General features: G+C 39.8%; 1 long non-coding RNA gene across 1 annotated transcript in view; it reads right to left on the reverse strand.

The window, feature by feature from the left end:
• Positions 1 to 13,599, reverse strand: part of LOC124595468 — a 121,428-nt gene that overhangs the window by 76,622 nt on the left and 31,207 nt on the right. Inside the window, exon 2 of the long non-coding RNA XR_006978209.1 lies at positions 5,226 to 5,292. This is a non-coding gene — a long non-coding RNA (uncharacterized LOC124595468). The remainder of the gene's footprint in view (positions 1 to 5,225; positions 5,293 to 13,599) is intronic.

The following is a 13,599-nucleotide window of genomic DNA, read 5'->3' on the forward strand; positions in this document are numbered from 1 at the left end:
CCTTGTGACATGAATTCACTGTGAACCACACTTTTTTTGTCAAAATATTAGCATTGCCTTGATTCATGATTTGCTCGCCCTTGCTTTTTTCAAGTGAGGGGACCACTTAGTGTGCCACTCGCTGCTCTGATGCTTCGTTTTGGAAACATGCTCAAAAATCCAGGTCTTTTACCCCGTTATTACTCTGTCCAAAACTTCTGGGTCCATTTTATAGCACTCTTGCAAATCCTGGCACTTCAACAAATGCTGCTCCTTCCTCTCACTCATCACCATCTTCGCGCAGACTGCAATCATCTGAACAATTAATTGTCAGACCTCATTCACAATGTGATGCACTTTCTGCACCAAGTCATCCATTTGTGGTGTCAACGTGTGTCATTGAAGGACTCCCAACCTTCCCAGAACTTGTTGTGACACATGAAAGTTTGGCATTGTTTCATTGCCCCATCACCACAGGCTTTCTGAAGCATTTCTAGCATCTCTCCCTCAGTTTCACAGAGAACTTCACTGCATAACACTGCTCCAAAAACTAGCCCAATTTTTGTTTGATGAGGGTGCAGTAGATGCCTCTGCATGGAGCGTGACCCTGCCTCAACAACTGCATGCAGGTGATTGACACTGGTTTCATTTTGAAGCTCACATACCCCACCAACTTCTCTGCCCAAAGCTCTGCCCCACCATTTGGGACACACTTTGTTTCTGCAAGACATTGATTAACTGTGAAACCCAGTCTGAACAAGCACAAAACATTTCATGTAATAACATGAATTTCTTAGCACCAGCTAAACATATAATGCATAAAGAAATTTTACTGAGTGTATATGGTGTATGAACAAAACAGTTGTACTACGGATATATCGGAAACATAACATAGACGTTAATAACCCGAAACTCCAATTCAATCCCACTCCTAATCAGACAATATCTGAATGAGATGATGAAAATGGTTTTTGGTCTTCAGCCACAGAAGTTTGAACAATGAATGGTAGCAATGACATTTTGTAACCAAAACATCCCGCTTCCATTGGGGGCCATATAGTACATCATGTTTGTGTTACAAGATTACTGCTCTCCAGAGTAGCTATTGTCTGTGCAGTAGCCGTCTTCTGCACTCAATGCATATTGGTCTCTCTGCTGCTCATCATTTGGTCAGAACCCATTATGGGATTAATTACTGAATTATGATATGTTCTGCTCTGGTTCAATCAAGAAGTGGGGCATATGCATTCTTACAGCAATGAGATCACCATTTTGACCATTAAGAATATTGTAGTGATATTTGTGGATTATTGGAAAGATACTAATAAATGTCTCCACCATCAAAAGGCAAGGCTTAAGCTTCTACTTACATGTTCAAGCAATTATTCTCACACTGTATAATTATCTGTTTTTTCCCATCAAAGAATATTTCTTTTACAGAAGCTCAAAATTTAGCATGGACTTCAATGCGAGATGCTTATAATATGTAGTTTCCACAGCAAAACTTTGTCTCAAAACCTAACAGAAAATCCAAAGAGATTCTGGTTGTATGTGAAGTATGCTATCGGAAAGACACAATCAATGCCTTCTCGGCACGATAGCAATGGAGATGCTATCGAAGACAGTGCTGCCAAAGTGCAGCTACTAAACACAGCATTCTGAAATGCCTTCACAAAAGGAAGTGAAGTAAATATTCCAGAATTTGAATCAAGAACAGCTGCCAGCACAAGTAATGTAGAAGTAGGTATCCTCAGAGTAGTGAAGCAGCTTAAATCATTTAATAAAGGCAAGTCTTCTGGTCCAGACTGTATTCCAATTAGGTTCCTTTCAGAGTATGCTGATGCAATAGCTCCATACTTAATAATCATATACAACTGTTCACTCAATAAAAGATCTGTACCCAAATACTAGAAAGTTGCACAGATCACACCAATATTCAAGAAAGGTAGTAGGAGTAATCCACTGAATTAAAGGCCCATACCGTTAACATCTATATGCAGCAAGATTTTGGGACATATAGCATGTTTGAACATTATGATTTACCTCAAGGAAAATGGTCTATTGAAACACAGTCAACACAGATTTAGAAAACATCGTTCTTGTGAAACAAAATGTTCTTCACTTGCATGAAGTTTTGAGTGCTACTGACAAGGGATTCCAAATTGATTCCGTATTTCTGGATTTCCAGAAGACTTTTAACACTGTACCATACAAGCGGCTTGCAGTGCAGTTGCGTGCTTATGGAATATCTTCTCAGTTTTATGACAGGATTCATCATTTCCTGTCAGAGGGGCCACTGTTCTCAGTAATTGTCAGAAAGTCATCGAGTAAAACAGAAGTGATTCCTGGTGTTCCTCAAAGTAGTGTTATAGGCTCTTTGCTGTTCCTTAACTATATAAACAATTTGGGAGATAATCTGAGCAGCTGTCTTAGGTTGTTTGCAGATGACGCTTTTATTTATTGACTAGTAAAGTCATCAGAAGATCAAAACAAATTGCAAAACGATTTAGAAAAGATATGTGTATGGCGCGAAAATTGGCAACTGACCCTAAATAATGAAAAGTGTGAGGTCATCCACACGAGTATTAAAAGGAATTCATTAAACTTCTGTTACATGACAAATCAGTCAAATCTAAAGGACATAAATTGAACTAAATACCTAGGAATTACAATTACGAACAACTTAAATTGGAAGGAACACATAGAGAATGTTGCGGCAAAGGCTAACCAAAGACTTTGTTTTATTGGCAAGACACTTAGAAAGTGTAACAGATCTACTAAGGAGACTGCCTACACTACACTTATCCATCCTCTTTTAAAATACTGCTGCACAGTGTGGGACCTTACTAGATAGGATTGATAGAGTACTTCGAAAAAGTTCAAAGAAGGGCAGCACGTTTTTGTATTATCGCGGAATAGGGGAGATAGTGTCACTGAAATTATACAAGATTTGGGATGGACATCATTAAAACAAAGGCTTTTTCGTTGCAGAGGAATCTTCTCATGATATTCCAATCACCAGCCTTTCCTCCGAATGCAAAAATATTTTGTTGGCACTGACCTACATAAGGAGAAATGATTACCATGATAAAATAAGGGAAATCAGAGCTTGTATAGAAAGGTGTTCGTTCTTTCCCTGCACTATACAAGATTGGATTATAGAAAATTGTGAAGGTTGTTCAATGAACCCTATGGCAGGTACTTAAATGTGATTTGCAGAGTATCCATGCAGATGTAGATGTAGTCATGGTATGGTGGATATGACCAGTTTGTTGTTTGGAATCACACAGCATGCAGTTTGGTGATGAATTTATTTCAGTCTTTACTGCTGAGTATTTCAAAATTTATCCATACTGACCATCAGCTGAACAATTATGCACACATTGCACCATGTGTAGCTCCATACCAACCGCTCAAAATAGAAAAACTGCTACAATGGAAGTAGGGAAAAGGGGTTCATTCGAATATAAATATTAAATTCTTAGCTAGTAATATATTTTTATACATCTTGAACATCCCTTCAGTGTTATTCAGTCTGCTCATTTAGCACACAGGTATACCCTTGAGCTCACAGATGAGCCAACATATCTCAGAGTGATGCTCGACAGGTCCCTCACATACAAACATCATTGTGAAAAAAGAAAACACAAAATAAGGTAGCTGCAAGGAATAATATCCTCAAAAAGCTAACTGGCAGTTTTGTGCTTAGAACCACTGCTTTAGGACTTTGGTTTTCCACAGCTGAGTATGTGTGCTCTGTCTGGCCTAGATCAGTGCATGCAAAAAAATTCAGCATAATTCTTAATTAAACCTGTAGGCTAGTAACAGGATGCATGAAGCCCACTCCAATGGAAAGCTCCACAAAGTTCCAGGTTTCAGCAGTCCCAAGTCTTTTAAGGTAGCTCATGAACATAACAGGCAGTTCAAAGAGACATTTTATGAGTGTAATCCACTATATGGAAGCCTTTATGGATTAAAAAGCTAAAATAAAGATATCAGTTTCTCAATTACACCTCGAATGATCCCCCGGTCGGCCACCCAATTTCAGAATATCCAACAAGTGGTGCTGAATTAAACTAAAAGTTACAGAAAGTGCTAAACTGTATCAGTACTGGTGCTGCCCCTGTAAAATTTAAACCGGTAAAATGGGTCCTACCTGATGACAATAAGTGCGACTGTGGAGAACAAAACATGGAGCATTTCCAACATGCCAAAATTGTCCTGCACATTGCTTCCTAGATGATCTCTGACTAAGCAAGCCTGAAGCTTTTGACTTAGCACAGTATTGGGCCGAAAAAGTAACAGCTCCAGACACAAAAAAGTAAAATAAGTATTGGACTAAAGACCACTGTGAAAATAACAGAAGATCATGGGTACCTTGGCCCTCTTTCTAAACTCCCCAAATCAAATCTAGCATTATACAGGGCGGGGCAAATGAAAATGGCCCAGAAAAAGGAATTTCAGGGAAAAAACAAACACAGCAGAGGAAAGGAAATACAGCGCTAAACTGACTATAGCAGATGTTGAAAGTGACCATCACTCATTTCTTAGCAGTTCTGGGCATGTTTCAGAATGTCTTCTGATTTGTTCAAAATAGATCCTGTCTGATACCATTTTCAGACTAAGTGTTGCACAGCAATCTTTGCTGGCACTTTGACACCATTAAATTTCTCAGCAAACAACTGACCATACCATTTCCATGACTTTGTTGTCACATAACTTTCTACAGTGAACATCCGCTGCTCCACCGTTGAGTACTATCATCTCCTTTGCACTGCTCCTCTCACATTGACACAGCCTGCACTATGTTCTGAACTTCTGTGGATCACATGGCAGGCATACACATGGTATGCACATCATGAAAATGTGGTTATATGCATACATTCATGTCCAATCGTATCCAATCGTCCAGGCCACTTTTATTTTCCTGACCTTGTATTTGTACTTTGTGTCCAAATTAATAAAACTCTTATAAGTTAATTTTCCATTCTTATTTGTCTACACATTTTCATACCACAGCATGTTGCAATGGATGCTCTTCTTATGTACAAAATTTGTATACTTAAGATCAAAGTTCTACAGTTTGTCTAATTTTTTCTCCTTACAATATTTCAACATTTTCTTAAGGTATTTTGTAACAAATTATGAAAAAAGAACCACTGTTAAATGACCTTACAAGTAAGAAGAAAGATTGCAACAAGAAGTTGCATGCACACAATGCATTAAATTGTTTGTTGTAACATTACCTGATTCAAAATGATCTCGATAATATTCTTCACCCCTCCATGAGCAAAATGCCATTTTTGATTATGTCTGAAAACAGCAACAAATTTTAAATTACAATCATGATCATCACAGATGGAACAAATTTTAAAGACATGATGGCTGCCATATAACAGCAAAAAGGATTACTTAAAACAATACTGCTAAGGTAACAACACTCTTCTAATACTATTAAATTGGCACACAGATGTTTGATTATTAATGTGTGTGCTTGCAAAGCATAATTGTCCTGGTTTTGAAGCTAATGTAATGCCTGCCCTAACTGAGTGACTCATCCACAAGGCAAATTGTTCATAGAAATTACAGCAAGGAAGCATATGCATTAGGTAGAAATATTATACAACAAATAAAGAGTAAAACACAAATATACAGGATCTTGGAAACAATATCACATAGTTTTCAATTAAGTAAAATGACAGAGTAAAATAAGGCATATCCTATTAAAGTCATTTTTCCCTTTACTGTGTATCATTTAAAGATTTATTCAACATTGTATAGTTTTGATCATTGACTAAATGGTAAGCAATATTAAATCTACATCTACCTCTACATAGATTCCACAAGCCACCATATGGTGCATGGTGGAAGGTACCCTGTACCACTATTAGTCATTTCCTTTTCTATTCCACTCGTAAATAGAGCGAGGGAAAAACGACTGTCTATATGCCTCTGTATAAGCCCTAATTCCTCGTATCTTATCTTCATGATCCTTACGCACAAGGCATGTTGACAGCAGTAGAACTGTTTGGCAGTCAGCTTCAAATGTGGTTCTCTAAATTTTCTCAAGAGTGTTTCTCAAAAAGAACAACACCTTCCCTCCAGATATTCCCATTTGAGTTCCCGAAGCATGTCTGTAACACTTACACGTTGTTGAAACCTACCAGTAACAAATCTAGCAGCCCACCTCTGAATTGCTTCAATGTCTTCCTTCAATCTGACCTGGTACCAATCCCAAACACTTGAGCAGTACTCAAGAGTAGTTCACACCAGTGTCCTATATGTGGTCTCCTTTAAAAGTGAACCACACTTTCCTAAAATTCTCCCAATAAACTGAAGTCAACCATTTACCTTCTCCAATACAGTTCTCACACTCTTATTCCATCTCACATTTGCTTTGCAACATTACACCTGGATATTTAAATGACTTGCCTGTGTCAAGCAAGACATTAATAATACTGTATCCAAACAATACCAGATTGTTCTTCCTACGCATCTGCATTTTTCCACATTTAGGGCTAGCCGCCATTCATCACACCAACTGGAAATTTTGTTTATGTCATCTTGTATCTTCCTACAGTCACTCAACTTTGACGCCTTACTATATGCCATGGTATCATCAGCAAACAACTGCAGATTGCTGCCGACCCTGTCCACAAAATCAGTTATTATGTACAGAACAACAGCGGTCCTATCACACTTCCCTAGGGCATTTCTGATGATACCCTTGTCTCCGATGAACGCTCAACGTCAAAGACAACATACTGGGTTCCATTACTTAAGAAGTCTTTGAGCCACTCACATACCTGTGAATGTATTCCTTAAGCTCATACATTCATTAGCAGCCTGCAATGGGGCACCATGTAAAATGCTTTCCAGAAATCTAGAAATATGGAATCTGCCTGTTGCCCTTCATCCATAGTTTACAGTATATCATGTGAGACAAGATCAAGCTGAGTTTTGCACAAGTGATGCCTTCTAGAACCATGCTGATTCATGGACACAAGCTTCTCAGTCTCAAGAAAGTTTATTGCATTCAAACTGAGAATATGTTCAAGGATTCTGCATCAAACAGAAGAGGGGGATATTGGTCTGTAATTTTGCGGGTCCTTCCTATATACTGGAGTCACATGTGCCTCTTTCCAGTTGCTTGGGACTTTGTGCTGGGTGAGAGATTCATGATAAATGTAAGCTAGGTAATGGGCCAATGTCATAGTGTGGTATTTGTAAAATCAAACTGGGACTCCATCCACACCTGCTGATTTATTTGCTTTCAAATCTTTCAGTTGTTTCTCTACACCAGGGACGGTCATTACTATGCCATCCATATGGGAGCCTGTTCAATGGTCAAATGATGATGTGTTTGTATGATTCCCTGTGTGAATGTTTTCATGAACATGAAATTTAAAACTTTGACTTTCATTTTGGTATTCAACTGCCACATGACACAGATCAACAAGGGACTGACTGAAAGCCTTGGATCCTCTTAGTGATTTTACATAAGACCAGAATTTCCTCAGGTTCTCTTCCAGATCTTTTGCTAAGGTGATGGTGGTAGTTATTGAATGCTCCGTGCATCGATCTTTTCAGATGCACGAATCTCTACTGACCTTCACTTGTCAGCATTTTTTAAATGTGTTCCCTTTTGAACTGAGAGTGCAACAGCCTCTCTACTTCCTCAGCATCCTCTGGATTTTGCTATTGAGTCATGGTAGGTCTTTTCCATTCTTTATCCACTTAACAGGTACATAACTCTCCAGACCACAATTTACAATCTGCTTAAACTTAGTCCTTAATTCCTCTACACATCTTTTTATAGAAGAATTCTTCAACATGTTCATACCAAGAAGGTTAGTGTTATAAAAACTGGTACTGTTACAAGAATGATACTCCTATTGCCATTCCTTCAAATTAGCTGTCACAGTAAATAGAAAACTTTACCTGAGTTTCAGATGGGCACAACAAAAAGACTCCCACAATTAAAGCTTTCAGCCATTAAGGCTTTTGTCAACAGTAGATCTCTCTCTCTCTCTCTCTCTCTCTCTCTCTCTCTCTCTCTCACACACACACACACACACACACACAGCACTCCACTATATGGTAAGTAGCAACTTCCCTTTTCATAATATTTTTACATTCCATCCTGGATTTTCCATTGTCTGAAAACTTTACCTCCTTATTCAAATTTAGTTGTGAAGCACATTTTAAAGATGAATACAGCAATTAACACAAACCAAAACTGCAAACATCTAAATTACCATGTAATAAATACTTAGATAGTAATTAACAAGCATTTCCATGCAAAAAAAGTAGGGTACAGTATCTCAATTACTTTTGCAGTGAAGTTCTATTGCAAAACTTCTAATAAAACTACAAGAAATTTAGTCAGCTATACATCTGTTAGTACAACAAAAATTCATGTTCAGACATTTTTCTATGATACATGGGTTGAATTTCAGATTTAGACATTTTCTATATCTATTAACCAATTGATCAATTCCCACTACATAAAATTTTAGCAACTGAGAGTTTGGAATCTAGCAAGTACTGAACTTCTGGTACCCCGTCTGTGGTGTCAAATTCATGTAACACACACCAAAAAATCTGCTGAAAATTGTCCAACAACTGAGATATTGTGAAACTCTAGTCCTGAGAATTTTTTTCTGACAGTTTTCTGTACCAGATAATAGCTAACCACAAATAGACAGACACTTCTCTTATCATCATGAACAATCATATTAATCATAATACACAACAACACTGATATGCAACACCATCACTCATCACATTTGATCCATATACACTACTAACTTTGTGATGAATGTCAACAGCTCTGTGTTTCTTTATCAGTATAAACTGAATTACAGATCTATTTCACATTTGGTGGGATTTACAATTGCTTGTCTTTAACAAGCAAACAAGACTCAGTGTAACTTTCTTGCTATCTCAGCTCCAAACCCACTGGCCTATTGCAAGATTCAGTATAGTGATTCTTCCATATACCCCATTACTTCCACAACGCACAAAAGCATAGGTTCCTTTCCAGACAGCTCTCATGTTTACAGCTTTAATCTCGTACAGTGTATTAATTTTGCTATTTCTTTCATGGGAGCTATCAGAGGGTGGGGTATACCAAAATACAGTGCCAGAGAGAAAAATATGCAACACCATCAAAGACGGTGTTCAGTGGCACCAGAGTATAATATGTGCATAATGATGGGTTTTAGTGTTAATGGGTCAGTTGACACTGTTATCAGCCATCAGATGACACTCAGGAAGTCTGTCTCTGCACCACTGCTTTGACTCTGTAAATGCCAAGTTCAGGAGTGAATAGTATTTGCAACATTCATTCAGGGGGTACAACCACACAGCACTGATAAATATGTACTCCAGTTGGAAAGCTTCAGCCATTTTAACAGGGTCACACTGCATGCCTGCAGGAAGCTGCATGGCCACATATGTGGATTGCTGTACATTTTAGGCACACTGCGTCAGTGGTGTGTAGCTACTTTTAACAGTGGTCTGTGGAACATTTCCACACCTATAATCCAGGTACTGGCCTTCCATGAAGTATAGGTGCACGTCAGAATCAATCCATTGTGTAAGCGGTGGCAGGCAACTGGATATCTACCAGGGACAAAATGTGGACAAATGTTGCACCTGCTGTATCATTGGAAACCATCTGCTTGCAGCATGATTAACATCACATGTGCCCCTGGCCATGCTACCACTGACACCATGACACCACCAAGCATGACTACCCTTGTGTCATTGACGAGGTGACTCACAAGTGAACAGACTCTATTTTCTTCAGTGATGAGAGTAGGTTAGGTCTGTATGTTAGTGATGGACTTAGACATGTATGGTGTAGGCATGGTGAGCTGCCATTCCACAGAGCATTCACCTTCGATACTGTGTCCTATTCCAGGCTGTGGGGTCCCATGAGGGGTTTCTGCAGGGTCAAGTAACTAGTATCCACTATGTGGTACAGATTGTTATCCTCATACTACAGCCATTTCTTTGACTGGAAGGTGATGGGCTGTTTCAATGGGACGATGTACATCCACATATGGTTACTGCAATCCAACTGCCCAGGCCAGTAAGATCACCAGATCTCTCGTCAATTGGGCACATATGGGACATGGTGAAAAGGAAACTTACTCATTCTCCAGAGCCTGCAAGAACCATTATCAAATTGCAATAAAAACTGCAAGGCGCACACTTATTATAGCATATGAGAAGATGTGCCTGTATTGGCACCAGAGATGGGTACTCTGCATGTTTATGCACTGCATAGGCACACTTTACTGTGATGTGTGTCTTTCATTCAGTCTGAATTTGTTATCATATACTCCTGCATTGATGAACTACCTGTCACTTAAATTTTCAACAGGTCAGGCATATGTACAAGAAGGGCAGCTGAAGTGATCTACAAAAGCACTATCTAATGTCCTTGACACCCATTTGTTGTAGAATCTTCAAAACTATTTGAGCGCAAATGGAATGAGGTATCTCAAAAAGAATGACCTCCCTCATCCCAACCAACATGGATTCCGAATACAACAATCATGTGAAATCTGATCCCCATTTCTCTTCAAGACATCCTGCGGATCAAGGCAATCAGGCAGATGCAGTGTTTCTTGACTTCTGAAAGTCATTTAATTCTGCACAACAAACACACTTATTATTGGAAGTATGATCATAAGGGGTACCAAGTGAGATTTATGACGGAACTGAGGATTTCTTGGGGAGGACACAGCATGTTATCTTGAACATAGTTATCTTGAACATAGAGTCACTGACAGAAGAAGTAGCTTCAGGTGTGCCCCAGGGAAGTTTACTGGGACTCTTTCTGTTCACATTGTGTAGTAATGCTAATGACCTTTCACACAACATTAACAGCTACCTCAGACTTTTTGGAAATGACACAGTGATCTATAATGATATACTTTCTGAAACAAGAGGCATAAATATTCAGTCACATCTTGATATGATTTCAAAGCAGAGCACTTTAAATGTTCACAAAATGAAAAAAGTCGTATCCTATGACTGCAATATCAATGAATCACAGATGTAATCAGTCAACTCCTACAAATATGTGAGTGTAACAGTTTGTAGGAACATGAAATGGTGTGATTGCATAGTCTCAGTTATTGGTAAAGCAGGTGGCAGACTGATCCACTGGTAGAATATTAGGGAAATGCAATCACTGTACATAAAATATTTCATTCATAACACTCATGTGACCCACCCTACAATATTGATCACATTTGGGACCTGTACCAAATAGGATAACAAAGCATATTTAACAGATAGAAAAAAGGGCAGCATGAATGGTCACAGGTTTGTTTAACCCTAGGATAGTGTCAGAAAGATGCTGAAAGGACTGAAATGGCAGACACTTGAAGATAGACACAATCTATGCCATGAATGCCTACTTAAAAAGTTTCTACAACCAATTTTAAGTGAAGAAGCTAGGAATATACTATACCCCCTGTGTATCACTCCCATAGGGATTGCATTGATAAGACTAGACTAATTACTGAGGACACAGAGGTGGTTAAGTGATCATTCTCCCCATGCTCCATATGTTAATGGAATGGGAAGCAGCAGCAACTTATGGTACAATGGGAAGCATTCTCTGCCATGCACTTCAAAGTGCTTTGTAGATCATAGATGTGCGTGCTGCTATTTTTTACTGTGATTGATTATTGTCAAGAAGCATCGTAAGGAACTAAAAGTACTAGAAGTGGCTCTAGAATTAAGACTGCATAATATCCTTATTATGTTGTGCCACAGATATTTTATTGCTTAATGGCAAGTTACCCCAGACTATGATACCATAGACATTAGTGGAAGGAGCTTATAAATTGTAGTTTAATCCCTTTCAACAACAAACCAACCAACATTGACAAATGAAATTAGGAAAAGTATGTCAGCTCTCTGACAATCTGACCATCTCTCCACAATCTGACATTAGCAGTAATACAAAAGTTGCAGAGCTTAGATTTAACATGATCTGTAACTTGTGACTCCCAGTTCAGTGAAAGAATTACTCCCAATCCTCTGGACTGGAGTGGGCCAGACAAAGACTCCTTGCCCTGAAAAGGCCAACACGGGAAGGGGGAAAGAGGGGGTGGGGAGGTGAGTGTAACAGTCTAGTAGCTATTCACAGAAATACAGACATCTATGTTTTCTAAGCTTCTGCTGTACAGGCTCCCTTATGTGACAGGTGTGTTCTGTGGGAATAGTACTGACCTGCCTTATCAACCTGCTTTGCATGGCAGTCTACACATCTTGGGGAAAAAAGGGTTGCCAAATTCTGGCATTAAGACTATGCTGCATAAGATGCATGTTGTGGGAGTAATATCAGCCTGCTTTATCAACCTTTTTTGCAGGGATTAATATGCGTAGGGCCATGCCTGTGGGAGATTGAGATGGATAGAGGAGCAGAAGGAAAGAGAGGTGTCAGGAGGGTATGGATAGAGGGAGAGTGGGCAGAAGACAAAGGGTAGAGAGAGAGAGAGAGGGGACAGAAGGAAATGTAAAGACAGAGAGGGAGGGAAAAACAGATGAAATGGGGGGAGGAAGAGAAGGACAGAGAGAGAGAGAGAGAGAGAGAGAGAGAAAGAGAGAGAGAGAGAGAGAGAGAGAGAGAGAGAGTGGAAGAGATGGCCAGAAAAGGGGGTGGGGAGAGGAGATGGACAGAGAGAGAGGGAGTGGATGAGATGGACAGAAAGAGGAGATGGTCTGAGAGGTGAGGGAAGAAGAGATGGTCTGAGAGATGAGAGGAGGAGATGGACAGAGAGGGAAGTGAGGAGGTGATGGGCAGAGAGGGGTATGATGTGTTGTTGTAGTATCGGCCTGTTTTATCAGCTTGCTTTGCACGGCAGACTACACACCATGGGAAAAATAGGATTCCCAAGCTCTTAGCATATAGGGTGTATTTAACAAGAGCCATTTTGTGGGAATAGTATTCTTTATCAACCTCTTTCGCAGGAGTTACATGTGTGGATGGGGATGCCTGTGAGGGATGTTCGATGGATAGAGGAGGAGACAGAGATATAAGGAGGCAGAAGGGGATGGATAAGAAGAGATAAGGGAGGGGACAGGTAGGAGGTGAGGGGGCAGGAGGGGATGTAAAGACAGAGAGGAAGCGGGAGGACAAGATGGACATACAGGGAGGGGAAGGAGATTGACGGAGTGAGGGGGATGGTGGAGATGGACAGAAGGAGGGAAAGGTTCAAATGGTTCAAATGGCTCTGAGCACTATGGGACTTAACATCTATGGTCATCAGTCCCCTAGAACTTAGAACTACTTAAACCTAACTAACCTAAGGACATCACACAACACCCAGCCATCACGAGGCAGAGAAAATCCCTGACCCCGCCGGGAGGGAAAGGAAGAGGAGATGGGCTGAGATGTGGGAGGAGAGATGGACAGATAAGGAGGTGAGGAAGTGATGGGCATAGAAGGGGAGAAGGAGATGGACCAAGAGATGCGCACATTTTATGTGACATTCATGTACGCTTCTAATCTATCATAATGTATACAGAGCTGGGAACTCCTATCAGGCTTCTGGACCAATGTGGACCAAATTTGGGACATAAACTCCTTGC

The sequence above is a fragment of the Schistocerca americana genome, chromosome 2 (assembly GCF_021461395.2).
Source record: "Schistocerca americana isolate TAMUIC-IGC-003095 chromosome 2, iqSchAmer2.1, whole genome shotgun sequence".
NCBI lineage: Eukaryota > Metazoa > Arthropoda > Insecta > Orthoptera > Acrididae > Schistocerca > Schistocerca americana.